The sequence below is a fragment of the Onychomys torridus genome, chromosome X (genome assembly GCF_903995425.1).
Source record: "Onychomys torridus chromosome X, mOncTor1.1, whole genome shotgun sequence".
NCBI lineage: Eukaryota > Metazoa > Chordata > Mammalia > Rodentia > Cricetidae > Onychomys > Onychomys torridus.
Genome location: NC_050466.1, coordinates 27435483 through 27442253, shown reverse-complemented (window position 1 = coordinate 27442253; position 6771 = coordinate 27435483). Strand labels below are relative to the sequence as shown.

The window sequence follows — 6771 nt, the reverse complement described above, 5'->3', positions numbered from 1 at the left end:
AGGACAGCTACCTATCAAGTTCCTAAGACTTGTTTGTATAACCTTAAATGCCTGATACATCAAAGACACTCCATATGTGAATCTAATTACATACCAGTAATTCTAACTTACATATTTTTGGTGTGTGTGTGTGTGTGTGTGTGTGTGTGTGTGTGTGTGTGTGTGTGTGTGTGTGTGTGTGTGTGTGAAACAGGGTGTCCTGTAGAACTTTGCATGTTGACCGACAAAACCAGTACTGTATAGTGTTTAAAGTCACATCTGTGCTTGGTTCTTACAGGCTATTGTGGGGAATTTTTTTTAAAGAAGACTTTTATTTTTGAGCCACTTTATCATCAGAATCTCACTCTTTGAGGTCAAATTCCCATTTTCCTCTCATGCTTGGCATGTGTTTTGGCAGATTATTCCCTCTATACTTTCTTCCATCTTCCTGATAGAGCAGAGGGAATCAGGGAGTTAAGAAAAGTGAAGTATTTCCCAATGTGCACAAGTTGTTTTCAACCAAATGTCAGTTTTAGCAGGTGGAGTAAACTATGAAATGCAACATCTGAGTACTAGGTGAATGTTTAAATCCCTCAATGCCCATTGGAACTTGTAATATGAGGCATGAGGGCATACCTGATTGGATAGCAAGCTCAACTTTTTCCTCACAAAAGTCCCCAAACAGAGATTTATATCCACTATCAGAATATGCATTTTAAAAGACCCCAAATACATATTAATGAACCATAAAATGTACTTTAAAATGTCAAGAGCTTGGTTTTAAAATGCACAACATTTAATTTGGAGTAGAATTCTGGAATCCTTAAAACTTGAGAAACAAAAGCATGAATGATAAATTTAGTAGCTGCTTGTTTTGAAATCTCTTGGTTGGAGGAATAGATAATTTTTAACTTCGAAAGGAAACTTTATCTCTTCCTGCTAAAATAACAGGCTCTTTTACATCCTCCATCCTGTTCTGCAATGTGACTTCCCCTGGCTCTCCCTCTCTCTTCATACTACTCTCCCTTTATTTTCTTCTGTTTCAAATGCTGATTTGTCTCAGAAGAATGTAGATTTAGACCTTGTATCAATCACTCACTTTTCACTAGTTCAAAGGGCTGTCTTTGCCAGGAGAGCTTTCATCCTTTGCAGCAGCTGAAGGAATGTCACTCTACTTCCTGGGATGAAACTAAAGAGATTCATCTGAAGTGCCAAGTAGAAATAGGTAGAATAGTTACTCAGTTTTTAACTTTGGCAGATCCTCATGGCCTCTGTGATAGAAAAGGACCAGACTTTGTGGAGGTAGGACAGAGATCTGTTTTGAGAATACATTTGAAAATAGCAATAAGAACCTCTCATAGTCCAGCAAAAACTGGATCTGGTCCATGGAATCTGCCAGTTCAGTGCCCTGATCTAAAACTAACTATGTAGGAATGTTAATGAAAAACAGAATCCACAGTGGGTTTGGAGGAAACCAGACCTGTTATGTACTTGTTTCAGTCTCTTTAAGTGATACATGACCTTGTTCAGATTACTTTACTATTCTAAGCATAGTTTCTTGTCTATAAATTATAGGCAATTCATTTTTCGCATAGATTCTCTTACAAATTTTTTTTTTTGGTTTGGTTAATTGAGACAGGACCTCATGCATGTAGTATCACCTAACTTGAACTCACTGTGTAACAGAGGATATCCTTGAACTTCTGATCATTCTCCTTCTACTTCCTAAATGCTGGAGTTACATGTGTGTGCCAAGATACCTGGTGTAAATATTTTTATATTTTTGAAAAGAGAACACATAGTTTAGATTTAATCTCTTTTTCCCCAAAAATACCTCTTTCCCAAAATTTTAACAGCCTTCTTCCTGAAAATAAATGGAAATAAATTTGATTCTGTGGGGGTCAGAAGTAATTAAATAATTTACAGGGATACTATTGAGACACTCATGGTTATTAGTATATCTTTACCTGTCCCTATCAGTGGTTGGTGTGTGTGTGTGTGTGTGTGTGTGTGTGTGTGTGTGTGTGTGTGTGTGTTTGTGTTTCATCTCTCTCTACCCCTCCCTAATAAGATAAGGATTATTTTCCTTTTAGATGACTCACTAAAAATAGTTGCTCCTTTTTCCATAATATTCAAATTCAATATATTAAGCATTTTTTTCTACTGGAAAAGTTTTTATAGAGATGCCACCAGCTGCACTAGGTGCTTCTGGCATTAAGCACCTTTCTCCTTGGCAATGTGGTATTTCTTTTCTTTTTCTTTTTTTTTGGTTTTTCATGACAGTGTTTCTCTATGTAGCTTTCCTCCTTTCCTGGAACTCACTCTGTACCTCAGGCTGGCTATGAACTCACAGAGATCCGCCTGCCTCTGCATCCTGAGTGCTGGGATTAAAGGCATGTGCCACCACAACCCAGACAATATAGTCTTTCTTGAGTGGTCCTCTGAATACTTTCTTATCCTCAATAGTCTCAAAAGGACCATGGCCAAACTTGGAGGTGGTGTCAATGGAATTCAGGTCAATCTTCACCAGAACTGTCATTTGGTCAGCATCAGCAAGAACTTGCAGAGCGTGAACACTTCTTGGTTCCCCCCCCACAGCCTTTGAGCATGATAAAGTCATTGGTCACCTCACCATAATGGACAAAGCCACCCAGTGACTTGATGTTATTGTTAGATGAATCATAGTCAGTAGATGCATTCTTCTTGATCATCTTATCATCCTTACTGAGGGAGTCTTGACCTATCTTGTAAATCTTCTCATTAATGTCTTTTTGATGATGGCAGCCTTTCTGTTCAACTCAAGCCACAGAGAAGGCCATATGGTCAGGGTGCCAGGCTCCAATGCAAGCAAACTTGTGAAGCCCTGTGTGGGTCTGCAGGGAACTTTCTTTGTATGTCCCTTTGTAGCCTTTGCCTTTTGTCACCCTGATGGCATCTTATCCTGTCCAAATACCTGGTTCATAGGAACCTGCTGCTTCAGCCTTTCCAGAGCCCAGTAGTCTAGGTTCACAGCCATAGTGTCTCTGTTCACTTGAGTCTTCATCAAGTGTACCTTCTTCTGGTACAGAAAAAAGAGACTCATCTGAGTGTGCGCAATTATGAGGATGATTTAGCAGTACTTCTTCATGCTGTTGAAGTCCTTCTCCAGCCTTTTCTTGCCCATGTTATGCTGCCATTTCTTACAATATTTGGTGAAGGCTTTCTTCTAAGATTTGTGCTAGTTCTTGTAGAAACACCTTTTACACTCATCACTGATGTGCTCAGCAAATACTGTCTTGAAGGTCTGGAGGCCTTGTGGGTTTTCCACAATGCCCACAACTACCATGGATGTTGTTTCCACAATCATTACAGCTTTCACAACTTCTTTTTTGTTCATCTTGGATCCTGACATGTCAAGTTCTGTGATGTTGTGGATCATGCTAACCTTGTAGCCTAGAGAGGCCATGAGGTGAACAGTCTTGGAAAGTTCATCCTTGGGGAAGCTCTTCAATTTCCCACAATGCCAGCTGCTGTGCTTCTAAGTCAAGAAGCCTAATAATCCAGGCCTGGGAGCAGAGAATTTCTTGTGAGACATTAAACCATCAGGTGCCACAAATAGAGGCAAATTTCAATTTTTTAAAAATGCTTCATATCGGGCTGGAGAGATGGCTCAGAGGTTAAAAACACTGGCTGTTCTTTCTGAGGTACTGAGTTCAATTCCCAGTAACTGCATGGTGGCTCACAACCATCTATAGTGGGATCTGATGTCTTTTTCTGGCATGCAGGTATACATGCAGATAGAATACTCACATACATAAAATAAATAAATAAATCTTTTAAAATATTTCATACATAAGTAGTATATTTTCATCATTTCCTTCCTCCCTGTCCTCTTTCAAAGTCTTTCTGTGCCTCATTCATTTTCAAATTAATGCTCTCCTTTTCTTCTCTCTCTCTCTCTCTCTCTCTCTCTCTCTCTCTCTCCATATATATATGTACACACACACACACACACACACACACATATATATACACACACACACACAAATATAGCCTGATGGAAACATTTAAATATTCACTCTTTTCTGAATCTCAAACATTTTTTTCAAACTTTCAATATCTTTTTCAATGTGATCTTAGTTGTTCATAACTTCTCATAGCTACTCATCTCTCAATTTGCTTGTGACACAGTCATGAAATATGTAATGTTCAGGGTCTGTTAGGGAGACTGACATTAAGATGTGAACACCTATATATACACCTACATAGCAAAGTCTTTTGCATAGACTGTGCTTTGTACGTGGGAGCACTTTTGATCTTCCAGTACTGCCTTTTGAGTCACTCTGTACCTAGAAATCCTTGAAATTAGCATCTTATAAACCTGAGCCATCTGGTCATGGTTTGTATAGAACTTGAGGATAAGTTTAATTTAAAAAAATACAACCACATAAAATAACAGCAACATCATCTGGCCCTGTGAAAACCAAATATATGATCTTAGCTTTTATTTACCTTTTATTATTATTTTGACATGAAAGTGAATAAACATTTTTGGTGATTAAAAGAATAATGAGTTTGTTAGAGAAACCATCAGTTTTTTGTTTGTTTGTGTTTTGCCTTTCAAGACACAGTTTTCCTGTGTAGTCCTGGATGTTCTGCAACTCACTCTGTAGTCCAGGCTGGCCTCTAATTAACAGAGATCTACCTTCCTCTGCCTCCTGAGTGCTGGGATTAAAGGGGTGCGCCACCACTGCCCTGGAACAATCATTTATTTTTATTGTGATGACCAAGCAGTTGCTTACATATCCTTCTTAAAGATTAGCACTGGATATTTTTCAAGCTTCCCTGAAAATAAAAGAAGAGCATCTTTGACAGGATGGGAATCTTAAAAGAGCTACTGAGGTCATAACTGAGCTGATAGAAGGAATTTCTTGGCATGACTGAATTTGTATGAATTTGTTCTGCATTTTGTAGAAACTGTTGAGTTCAAAAATGATGATTGGTTCTATCAGATAAGAGTTCAGGTTACTGATATCTTAGTTAAATATGCTGACAAAGCTAATAATTTTTTCTGGATACTTTTTATAGACTATCAGACACTTGGTATTGGCTAAGTTTATGTCTCAACATACTGTTATGAGGCTGACAAAGTTTTGTTTTTTAGAAAACTGTTAGGGGGAAGCCAGAGGAAATCGAAACATTTAATTCCATAATTTTATAGTTCTGTTTCCTCAAATTCATTGAAAATAAAGTTGATTCTGTGATATTGTATGGCACCAAATTAATTCAGACAAACTATTAAACAGTGTTAATAGACAATATCTCTTTTCCTGTTCCTGTTTCCTTTTTTATTGTTACAAGAACAGAGTAGACACAAATGAAATGTTTTCTAAAAATACATTTGAATATTTTACATTGTTTTAATAAGAAAGTGAATATCACTGACATACATTATTTTCCTTACTTACTGGGGTTCCAGATACATTTAAAAACTCAATCTGCTTGGGGGGGGCACACAGGCAGGGGGATTGAGATACATCCCTGATGCATGGGCAAGGTTTTGGGAGCCTGGTGCCTGCAGTGTGACACCTTGAGAAGCCGTGGTGCAATGGGAAAGGGCTTGGACCTGCCTAGGTTCAGTGTGCTGGCTCTGCTGACTCCCCAATGGGAGACCTCAATTTGGGGGACATGGGGATGCAGGGAGGCTTGGGAGAGAGGGCTAGGGGTGCTAGGAGGTGGGATCTGTGGGTGGTATGTGGAGTGAGTAGAAAATTTCTTAATGAAGAAAAAAAAAACCTCCATCTAATATGGTCATAAAGTGTTTCAAGGTCTACATTTAGGATAATCTGATAGTATATTTATATTTGACAAAATACACAAACTCATTTACTCTTGTAGTTTTTTCTATCTGGTATGGTCTAGTACTTAATTATCAAAGGCCTTATTTAAATATGACTACATCTTGTGGTGATATAGTATTCCCCGAAATATTGTGCACCCTAATAAATTTATCTGGGGTCAGAGAAAGTCACTAGACAGAGAAGCCAGAAAATGGTGACACTCACACCATTAATCCTATCATTTCAGAGACAGAAATCCCTCTGGATCTCTGTGAGTTCAAGGCCACATTGGAAACAGCCAGACTTGGTGACACACGCCTTTAATCCCAAGAAGTGAGCCTTTAATCCCAGGGAGTGATGGCAGAAATAGAAAGATATATTAGGCATGAAGACCAGAAACTAGAAGTATTTTGGCTGGTTAGGCATTTAGGCTTTTGAGCAGCAATTCAGCTGAGACCCATTCTGGATGAGAACTCAGAGGCTTCCAGTCTGAGGAAACAGGATCAGCTGAGGAACTGTCGAGGTGAGGAAACTGTGGCTTTCTCTGCTTCTCTGATCTTCCAGCAATCACCCCAACTGGCCTCAGGTTTGACTTTATTGATAAGATTTTCTAACAATTTGTGCTACAACATCTATATGTCCAATATTTCTTCAAGTATTTATCCAACATCAATTTATTAAATAGCTAGATTGCTTCACATATGTGATGAACACACACTTATATAATATGTGTAATCTGGTCCTTACCTATAGACTCTGAGTCTATTAATATTTTAACTATTTACTAATGTACTAGAAAATATAATGTTTGTACTTTTCTACATTTTATTACTTATCTAAAACTAGAAACACATGATAAAGCTGTCATTATCATTTATTGAACTTAATTTGTTTCAATTTGCTCTGAACAAAATGCAAGTTTGTACTGGCTGTGTTGTGGTTTAAATAGGAATGGTCTTGTAAGCACATATAT

General features: G+C 38.0%; 1 pseudogene; it reads right to left on the bottom strand.

The window, feature by feature from the left end:
- Nucleotides 1-2193: 2193 nt before the first annotated feature.
- On the bottom strand, nucleotides 2194-3553 carry LOC118574848 (annotated as a pseudogene).
- Nucleotides 3554-6771: the final 3218 nt, after the last annotated feature.